At 40.6% G+C, this 11,113-nt stretch overlaps 1 long non-coding RNA gene across 1 annotated transcript; it reads left to right on the top strand.

Moving 5' to 3' along the window:
* Positions 1–493: 493 nt before the first annotated feature.
* LOC103092051 (uncharacterized) lies at positions 494–10,706 on the top strand. Its single transcript, XR_472595.2, has 3 exons — positions 494–599; positions 2,743–2,845; positions 6,646–10,706. It is a non-coding gene; the product is annotated as an uncharacterized LOC103092051 (long non-coding RNA).
* Positions 10,707–11,113: the final 407 nt, after the last annotated feature.

Here is an 11,113-nt window from a genome sequence, read left to right as displayed (position 1 = left end):
CCAGTCCCAGCTTCCAACGCCAAATACAACAATGTGCTTTCCTCTGGTTTCCTTTTCAGTAAACTGAGGAGATAGGGTCATCTTTGGAGCTTGGCATCCCATTTCCTCTGTTCTTTGCAATAAGCCAGGCTCCATACTGGGAAGATTAAATTTAAGTCTCCCCTAATTGTGAAAATGAAGTTAATTAACTATCCCCTGATTGTGAAGATTAAATTGTAACTCCCAACTATTTTTAGAACACCCTACTTAAAAGTTGAGTATGGAGATCTGCCCATTTTTATATCTAATCACCAAAAGTATAAACATCCCACTTTATCACTGAGTGGGAGGTCTGTGACCCACGTGTGCAGTCATGGGTGACGAATCAGAATCAACTGACTACCTTCTGGGCAGTCCTAGAGCAGAGCATCAACTGTGATTGGTAGATGTAAAATTAGGGGAAGACACAGGAAGTGATGCAAGAGAAAACCTCTTTAAAGGGGAGTGACAGCATCCGGAAGGAGTTAAATTCTTTATGATTTTGAGTTGAGGCTGGTGAAGAAGAGCAGAAGGATCTTCTGACTGGACCTGAGACCCTGTTCCTTTTAGAGTGACAGGTGGTGAGTGAAAAGCTGACTCTTAACTGCTGGATATTCACAAGAGACTAACCTCAGGAGAGACCTATCCTCTAGAGAGATATTCCTTGCATCCCCACCCCTCTGGCTAAGAACTAACTCTCCCTGCCCAGGGGCTGAGAGTAAATAACTTAGTGTTTAGGCTAGGTATCTTACCTTATCCTCTCTCTGATTTCTTACTTCACTCTTTCTACAATTTGTAAGTAAATTGTAAATAAATCTCTTTGGAATTAATTAAATTCCTGGTGGCCACACTCTTAAACAATCCAGTCCAACCCTTTTAAAATTAACCCCATTTCCCCCTTACAATACCCACCTTTTGGGTAATTGTTGAATCCTCTGTCCCTTTTGGTTTTGCAGGCCAAGCACAAGAGGAGAAAGAGGTAGATATTTGGAAAGGGGAATGGGTGGATTTTAGGGCCAACTTTTGATTTCAAAGCCAAAGATAAAAGGCTCCACTGGACCCATCCCACTTCCCCACCCTCATCCCACCCTTTCTCTATGACTCTTGTCCTACATCCACCTCATGCCCTGTTTTTTGATTCTCATCCTTTATCCTCCAGATTTCACAATTATCCTTTTCTACACAAGAGAGAGTTGAAAAATAAATCACCATTACCTTAGTTTATTCTGCCTTTAGTTTTTGGACTGCTTTGCCAAGAGGAGCTGAACGCTTGACCTAGCTGAAGAGATAAGAGGGGGGAGAGCACACATAGCCCTGAGCTGAGGGCTGGCCTCAGCCAACACCCCAGCCATGTCTGCTTGCTATCAAGTCATCGACCTTGAAGCCTGTCTTTGGCACACATCCTTGTTTTCTTCCCTGATAAACTCTCCCCCACTTAGAAGAGCCAAGAGATGTGGTAGATCCAACCTTAGCTGGATAGTTACAGATCTTGGGTTGGAATCTCTAATCTACTGCTTGGATAAGTCACCTACTCTCTGAGCCTTGGTTTCCCCCCTCTGTAAAATGAGAGTTTTCAATGAGGTGAATTCAGTGATTTTTATCCTTTCTGAGTTATTTTTTTAAACCTCTGACTCCGCAAACTCTTCCCTCATTTCCTCCACTTCTTCCTTCATCTGAACTCAAGGAAGTTGAAAGGTATGGCAAGTGAAGAAACTGGGAGACTCATGGAGAGTAGATGGAATCTTGCCCATAGGTATGGAGGTCACTAGAACCCAAGAATCTTGATGAATAAATCTGGCATCTTCCTCCTACTCCTTCCCTTTCAAGGACCATCCAGAATATGTCCACACTACCTAATCAGTGGACTTTTCTCCTTTTACTCTGTTATGTATGATCAACTGACTCATTGTTATTTTTTATACACTGTCCATCCTTACCAGTGTATACACATGCACATATATAGGAAATAATTCCAAGCTTGCAGACCTTGGAGATCATTTATCCCAAGACTTCTATGGATTAGGGCACTGAGGCCTAAAAATGAGAAGCAAGTTAGTACATTCTAGCCTGAGAAGGCATCTTATTTGCCTTAGTTTTCTCATTTATAAAATGAGCTGGAGAAAGAAATGGCCAACTACCCTAGTAGTTTTGCCAAGAAAACCCCAAATGGGTTGAAAGCTGAAGCTACCGAATGACAAAAAGGCAGGAAGTTCCCCATAAATTTCAAAACATTCGTAGAAATTCTTTTTGTGATAGAAAAAAAAAACTAGAAACAAAGATGGTTCCCAATGATTATGGAATGGCCAAGTGAATTATAGAATATGAATATAGATCACAAGGTTAATATGAAGATTAACTGAGATAAAATATAGGGCAGCTAGGTGGATAGAATGCTAGGGCTAGAGTCAGGAAAACCTGAATTAAAATCTAGCTTCAGCATTTACTAGTTGTGTGACCCTGGGAAAGTCACGTCATCCTGTTTGTCTCAGTTTCCTCATCTGTAAAATGAGCTGGAGAAGAAAGTGAAAAAACACTCCAATATCCCTGGAAAGAAAACTCCCAGGGAGGTTTGGGGACGACCAAGTAGCAACAACAAAATAATTTATACATTTTTAACTTCATTTTTTATCTCCAGTGCCAAGCACATTGCCTAACAAATAGTATGTCTTGCTGTTGTTCAGTCCTTATTGCTCCTTAACTGCTCAATTCAATGACCAATCACAGTTCCAGAGCACCAAAGACACAGCCTGCTCTCCCCTCCTGACACAGAATTGATGGACTCGGGGCACAGAAGAAGACACATTTTTGGACATGACCAGTGGGAGAGGTTTGTTTGGCTCTGCGATGCATATTTGTTAACAAGAGTTTTTCTTTTTCTTTTCGGTTGAGAGATGTTATAAGGAAATGAGCAAGAGGGGATGCTGAAAAGGCAGAAGCAGGAAGGCTCCAGAATTCTGGAGAAGTGACAGGACCGTTTCTGCTTCTTCTAACAGACAGTCCAGCAGGAGGTTGAGTTTGTTTATTCTCCCAGGGTGGACCTGGTGAACTAGCTGTTCTCTCCTGTGGCTTTCCTTGTGACCCATCTTACCAACTCTCTGTTCCTGTGACTGAGAGATATTCCTACAGAGCTGCGTGAGACACCTAAAGCCATGTGTCAATGAGACCTTTCCTTGAGCCCTGTTCCTGCTTACCTTCCAACCTTACTACCCCTATCACCATCTAAGGGGGATTTGGGTTAGTGAAGCGTATTTTATTATAGGAACTGATAGCGCATATATCATCTCTCTGAAGCTACCGACTAGATTTGGTGGGAGGTTTATTTATATTCTTTAGATAGATCATCCCACTTCCCTTCCCTTATCTTAAATAGCATTTGGGATCCTGTAAGCTTTATCCTGTTGGCCTTCCCAAACCCTGTGTCCTGATACTGGTCCTAAACAGTCATTCCTTGACCCACTAAAATCCCATTACCATCAGGGATCTTTCTAGAAACAATTATTTTAGTTATATGCAATTATTTCAGAGAGGAGCTAAGACAGAGAGAAAATAAATGATTGTTCATAAATTAAAGGGCAATGAGGTGGCTCAGTACATTGAGAGTCAGTTTTGGAGATAGGAAGTCCTAAGTTCAAATGTATCTTCAGACACTTTCTAGCTGTGTGATCCTGGAAAAGTCACATAAATCTAAATTGCCTAGCCTTTACTACTCTTCTGCCTTGGACTCAATACTTAACAGAGATGCTAAGACAGAAGGTAAGGGTTTAATTTTTTTTTTAAAGAAAAAAAATAAACTAAAAAATGCAGGTTGATTAATTGTAGAAAATAATATATATTATAGAAAGACATGAAGCAGAGGCAACAAGGTCGCTCAGTAGATTGAGAGGCCATACTGGAAACCAGAAGTCCTGGATTCAAATTTAACCTGCACATCCTAGCTCTGCAACTATGGACAAGTCACTTGACCCCATTGCCTAGCCCACTCTTCTGCCTTGGAACCAATACAATGTATTAATTCTAAGACTGAAGGTAAAGGTGTAAAAAAGGAAAGAAAGAAATGGAGCAATATCTCATAATGAGGACTTATTGAGGTTTAAAAAAAAAATCAATACAGAGAGGTAGTTAGATCCAGGGAAAAGTATGATGGATTTGCAGTCTGAGGTCTTGGGTTGAATCCTAATTCTTCCACATAATGTGTGACTTTGGGCAAGTCATTTTCCGTCAGGGGTCTTAGCTTCCTCCCCTCTGAAAAGAGAAGAGTTGAGTCACTATAAAATTGGATGGGGGCGAGTTCTCTAAGATGACTTCTTCTTCTAGAACTGCAATTCTAAAACCCGGTTTTCTTAGAGGTTCCTTAACCAGAAGAATGGCTGGTTTCCAGAAACTAAAGGACAGCAAAAGAAAACTGAATGCAAGCAGATAGACAAGTGCGAGAGGCAGCAGCATGTTAAGTATGTTATGACAGTAAGAAAATGAGCTTCAAATTGGGTTCTTTGGAAATCCACCGGAGGACTCGCTTGCTTTGAGAAGATCTGATTCTGTCATCCTACAGCATTCACACGCGTCTCTTTTAGAATGTCAAACTCTCAAATGGCTGAAAATGACATAACATAACACTTAGCAACTGCTTTAAAGAAATAAAAAACAACCTTTCTTGTATAAAGCAACTCACTTTGAGACAGAGAGGGATGGAATTTCCCTAACAGTACAAATAGAGAAAACAGAATTAAGATGATTAATTGGGGAAGGGTGGACTTCATTAAAGAGAAAAAGAGGCAAATAATAAGTGACCTGTAACACTGCAGAGGCCCAAACTGGGCAGCGTTGATGAAGGACAGACCAAAACAGAACTAGAGATGGCTTTTTAAAAAACCCTTGCCTCTATCTTAGAATCAATAATTACGTATGTATTCTAAAGCAAAAGAGCAGCGTGGGCTAAGCAATGAAAATTAAGTGACTTGCCCAGGGTCATACAGTGAGGAAGTGTCTGAGTATAGATTTGAACCCAGGATCTCCTAACCCCAGGCCTAGCACTCTATCCACCGAGTCACCTAGTTGTCCCCTGAGATGACCTTTTAAATCCCTGTGAAAAGATAACCAAAGGCTGAAAACGTGTTCACTAATGACAAGATTTGTGTTTTCATGAAAAGCTTGGGAGAAAACTAACAAATCTAGACAAATTCTGGACCCTTGGAGTTATAAGATTCCATTTTAAAGCTTATATAGTGAGTAGTAGTTCATCCTTTGTACAAAAGGAGGGACCTCAGAGTCCATCTATTCTGAGCCCCTCATTCTATAGTTGAGGAAACTGAGATTGTAGTTGGTTTTAGAAAGATATTGTTTATTATTTTTAAGAAAGGCCCTTCTATTTCTATGCTTTCTAGTGTTTTCAATAGGAATGAGTGTTGTAGTTTGTCAAAGGATTTTTCTGCATCTATTGAGATAATCATGTGATTTTTGTCGGTTTGTTTGTTGATATGGTCAATTATGTGGATGGTTTTCCTGATATTGAACCAGCCCTGCATCCCTGGTATAAATCCTACTTGATCATGATGGATGACCTTTCTGATCACTTGCTGGAGTCTTTTTGCTAGTATCCTATTTAAGATTTTTGCATCTATATTCATTAGGGAGATTGTTCTGTAGTTTTTTTTTTGTTTTTTTTTGACCTGCCTGACTTTGGAATCAGTATGTTGTAAGATGAATTTGGTAGAACTCCTGCTTAGCTTATTATGTCAGATAGTTTGTATAATATTGGGATTAGTTGTTCTTTGAATGTTTGATAGAATTCATTTGTGAATCCATCTGGCCCTGGGGATTTTTTCTTAGGGAGTTCTTTGATGGCTTGTTCAATTTCTTTTTCTGATATGGGGCTATTTAGGTAGTCTATTTCTTCCTCTGTTGAGGCTGTAGTTGAGGAAGGAACTTACTTGTTCATGATCCCATCAGTGGCAAACAGCTGATGCAAAGTTCAAACGCAGAATCTAATCTTCCCACTGTGCCTTGCAATGACAAGTCACAATGGTAAGCCTTAACTAAATATATAATTATAAACACAGACACATTCCCCAGCCTTAACACACCAGGAAAAGACCCACGGCATTCTGCATCTCACACTAATATTCCACCTGCCTCAGGAAGGGATGTTGCTTGCCCAATTCTAGTTGAATCCATGAAGGAATGAGTGTTCATGTCAATTGGAAAGGCAGGATATCTGGGTTCAAGGCTCAGCTCTGCCTTGCGACTTTAGACCATCATCCAAAATCTCTGGACTTCAGATTTCCAAGAGAAGCAACAAGGTCTTGTCAGCAGAACACCCCACACTGGACTCAGAAGGAATATTCAAGTCCAAGCTTGGCCATTTGTTAATGATTTGATTTTTGACCAGTCATTTGTCCAGAATCGTTGGCATGTAGATGGCTGGACTAATAGTATATGTGTGGAGGTTTGTAGGGGTAGAGTTGGGTGGTTGGCCACCTCAATATCAGAGCACATAGCCAGAAAACCCCTAAAGGAATGTGATCTTTAGCTGCCTCAGTAGAACCACTGTTCCCCAAACAAAAGAAAGCAATGTTCTCATTGTGCTTGCTCATAGTCAGAACATGATCAGAATATTTTGTTTGGTTCTAGGTAACGCACCTCAGAAAGGATGTTGGCGAGCAGGTTACCTGGAGGAGGCCAACTGAAAACCATATGAGAATCAAAGGAAGGAAACAGGCATGTTTACCTTGGAGAAGAAAGGATTCAGCATTTGGGATTTGGGGGAGCAGAGGGACAGGATTGCTGTTTTCAAGTATTGAAGAGATATCATGTAAAAGATCCTGCTTGGACCTGCAAGTAGAACTGGGAGTAATGGAGGGAGTTGGAAGTTTTGGCAGGGGAAATGAAGGCAAGTAGGAAACAGATTTAGGTTTGCTATAAGGAAAGACTTCCTAAAAGTTAATTTGTTTAAAAGGTAGAATTGAATTTTTCCAATTCTAACGAGTTTCCTATGACTGGAAGATTCCCATTAGGAGCGCAAGAATCATATATTGGTGATTTTCCTGAAGCCTGAGTCTAGGTGGTGTTCCCCTCCGCTATAATCTCTGGGAGTTCCCTGTCACCTAGGGTCAGATAGAAATCCCTCTGGCCTTGAACTGTGCCCAACCTGACAGCAACCTTCCACACATTACTAGCCTTCACACTTTCTAAGGTAAAACTGCACTGGCCTTCTTACTCATACATGGCACTTATTCATAAATATATCTCCCCCCCCCCCATAGTCTTGCACTGGCAGTCCCCTTATGCCTAGAAGGCCCTTTCCTTACTTCTTCCTCTTAGAAGTCCAGGTTTCCTTCAAGATACAATTCAAATGCCATCTCCTACAGGAAACCTGTCTTCATTTTCCCAGATCTTTGGCTCCTCCAAATTACCTTGAATCTATTTTGTTTGTGTATGAAATCTGGCTTCAGATACTTACTAACTGTATTACCCTGGGCAAGTCACTTAACCCTCTTTGTCTCAGTTTCTTCATCTGTAAAATAAGCTGAAGAAAGAAATAGCATTGGTTCCCAGGGCATGACAAATTCCTTCGGGCACTAGGCAACACTAAGACTGTAAGTTGGAGAGAAAATGCCTGTTTGCCAGAGTTTCTTTCTTATTCAATAAAACCCAAGTCTAGCAGCACCCCCCCTCTTTCTCTCTTTCCCAAAGCCTAGTCCAGTTCTGGACATATACCCTACTGTTAGGTACTTCACAAATGCTTTATTAGATTGAATTTGCTACCACAAGGCAGGACCAGCTGCCATTAAGAATGTGGCCATTGGGCACCAGCCCTCACAGCTTGGGGATGTTGAATAGGGTCAATCCCAAAGATGTCTGTTTCTGAAAGTTCTAGGTGAGGTACAAGATGGAGAAAACTGCCTTCTAGAAGTTAACTCCCAAGTCACTGAAAAGCTGCCCCATGCAACTTAGCGACTTGCAGTTTGGCTGAAGCTTTATCAGGGTCAGGTCCCTGCGGAGTCCCGGGATACCCAGGTCCACCCAGGAAGTAACTCCACAAATACAGGCTTCAGAAAGTTGCTTTGGAGAGACCCATTATGTCTTCCTCCATTCCTCCATCCCAAGTTCTCTGAATCCTGGCAAATAATCACAGTATTCTCTATACAACTGGCTCTGAATGCATTTCGAGGCCTTCACAGACTAGACCTGCCCATCTTGGCAGCTTTACTCTGCATCCATTCCCTTCCTGTATTCTATAGTCCATGTCCCTTTAAAAAAACTAGAGATATTTTCTTTCTTTTTTCTGATCATATAAAACCCACTTCAATAATTGGTCATTGTTGTAAGAACACACTCATACAAAATCTGAATCCCAAAATAAAACCATAAATGCACAGATGTGAAAGATAGTATGCTTTGATCCATATCCATCCGACTTTGATAGTTCCTTCTCTGGAGGTGAACTGTACTGTTTCTGAGAAGAACAATTAGAGAGAGCATAATATTTTGGAAAGCATTCTGGGGCTTGTCAGGAAACAGTTGGGTTCCAGTTCTGGACCTTGGGCTAGTCCCTATACTGACCCACCTCAGTTTCCCCAACTGTAAAATATGGATAATATTGGTGTTTCCTCCCTAAAAGAGTTATATAGAAAAATAAAGTATTTAATAAATATTAAGTGGGAATTATTTGCTAGGAGTCAGGAGACCTGGGTTCAATATAATCAGTCAATCAATAGACATCTATGATATACCTTCTTTATGCTAAGTACTATGCCAGATGCTAGGGACACAAAAACAACAATGGAACAATCTCCCCCCTTGAGGACCCTGCATTCTATCAGGAGAGGCTCATCTTTAACCAGTGTTTCTACTCTGCTATTGCCCTTCCCCTTCTGACCTAACTACTTAATAATCCCACTTTCTTCTTCATCTAATTTTGTTAGCTATAACCTTCATTTCTTTTTATTTATTTCTTTTTAATTTTTATTTGGTCATTTCCAAACATTATTCATTGGAAACAAAGATCATTTTCTTTTCTTCCCTCCCCCCTCCCACCACCTCTCCCATAGCCCACGTGCAATTCCATTGGGTATCACATTTGTTCTTTATTCAAACCCATTTCCATGTTGTTGGTATTTGCATTAGTTTTCATTTAGAGTCTCTCCTCAGTCATATCCCCTCAACCCCTGTAGTCAAGCAGTTGCTTTTCATCGGTGTTTTTACTCCCACAGTTTTTCCTCTGCTTGTGGATAGTGTTTTTTAGATCCCTGCAGATTGTTCAGGGACATCGCATTGTTCGTAATGGAGAAGTCCATTACCTTCGATTGTGCCACAGTGTATCAGTCTCTGTGTACAATGTTTTCCTGGTTCTGCTCCTTTCACTCTGCATCACTTCCTGGAGGTTGTTCCAGTCTCCATGGAATTCCTCCACTTTATTATTCCTTTTAGCACAATAGTATTCCATCACCAACATATACCACAATTTGCTCAGCCATTCCCCAATTGAAGGGCATCCCCTCATTTTCCAATTTTTGGCCACCACAAAGAGCGCAGCTATGAATATTCTTGTACATGTCTTTTTCCTTATTATCTCTTTGGGGTACAAACCCAGCAGTGCTATGGCTGGATCAAAGGGCAGACAGTCTTTTATTGCCCTTTGGGCATAGTTCCAAATTGCCCTCCAGAATGGTTGGATCAATTCACAACTCCACCAGCAATGAATTAGTGTCCCCACTTTGCCACATCCCCTCCAGCATTCATTACTTTCCATAACTGTCATGTTAGCCAATCTACTAGGTGTGAGGTGATACCTCAGAGTTTTGATTTGCATCTCTCTGATTATAAGAGATGTAGAGCACTTTTTCATGTGCTTATTAATAGTTTTGATTTCTTTGGCTGAGAACTGCCTGTTCATGTCCCTTGCCCATTTATCAATTGGAGAATGGCTTGATTTTTTTGTACAATTGATTTAGCTCTTTGTAAATTTGAGTAATTAAACCTTTGTCAGAGGTTTTTATGAAGATTGCTTCCCAATTTGTTGCTTTCCTTCTGATTTTAGTTACATTGGTTTTGTTTGTACAAAAACTTTTTAATTTGATGTAGTCAAAATTATTTATTTTACATTTTGTGACTCTTTCTAAGTCTTGCTTGGTTTTAAAATCTTTCCCTTCCCAATATAACCTTCATTTCTAAATATGTCCCCCCACCACTTCACTACCCAGGGAGCCATTTCTGTTAACTCAAGAGTGTTGTGAAGCTCAAAGTTGATATTTGCAAAACACTTTACAAACCTCAAAGCACTATGGAAATGCCAATTATTGTTATTGTTCTTATTAGTCTCCAGTTACTAGGTCTCCAGTCTGATCATGACTTCATTCCTTGAGCCTTCTACTACATTCCTGCTGAGCTCAATGTTTATTGAGTAATACTGGGATATGTTAGTAAATGTTTAACAGCCAAGCTGGAGGAGGGGAAGAAATGTATGTAGAAGGCATTATTATTAAGTTCAATCTGCATTATTAACCCTTAAATCTAGACAATGAACAAAACAAATCCAATTCTGATTTGTAGTGACTGTCAATTTCTGAAATGTAAATGCTTGCACTCAAAATATTCAAGAACTGAGCTGAAAGCAGGTTAGAGCTGGCTCCAGCACACCCCCAGGATAAACAAAACTAGGGATTTGCAATGGGGTTGGGTGGGGGGGAGGGTGAATCAGTCTCTGAAGCCAGGAAGTCAGGCCATTCCTCATGGAAGATGAAAGCCCAGTGACCAGAGGCAAAAGAGGTGATCTAGATTGGTGCCCTGGAGGAGCTGATGCCCAGAAAGGTGGCAAGATCACATAAGTCCATAGCCTATCCTAAGGATAAGAGAAGAATCAGAGTAAAAAATTTCAGCCCATGATTTCAAGGATTTATGAACCTTTTTTGAATCTGCAGGTTTTGCCCAATCTTAGGCAATATACAACCCCTACTCTCATCCCCAAATACATTTCTATAGCTTTCTTTTTTGTATAATCCCCATCTGCTGTCAGTATCACTTCTAAGATAGAAGGGCAAAGGCTAGACAATCCAAATGAAGTGACTTGCCCAGGCACATAGCTAGAAAATATTTGAGG

Source organism: Monodelphis domestica, chromosome 5 (genome assembly GCF_027887165.1).
Source record: "Monodelphis domestica isolate mMonDom1 chromosome 5, mMonDom1.pri, whole genome shotgun sequence".
In the NCBI taxonomy this organism is placed as follows: domain Eukaryota; kingdom Metazoa; phylum Chordata; class Mammalia; order Didelphimorphia; family Didelphidae; genus Monodelphis; species Monodelphis domestica.
This window is presented reverse-complemented; position numbering and strand designations above follow the sequence as displayed.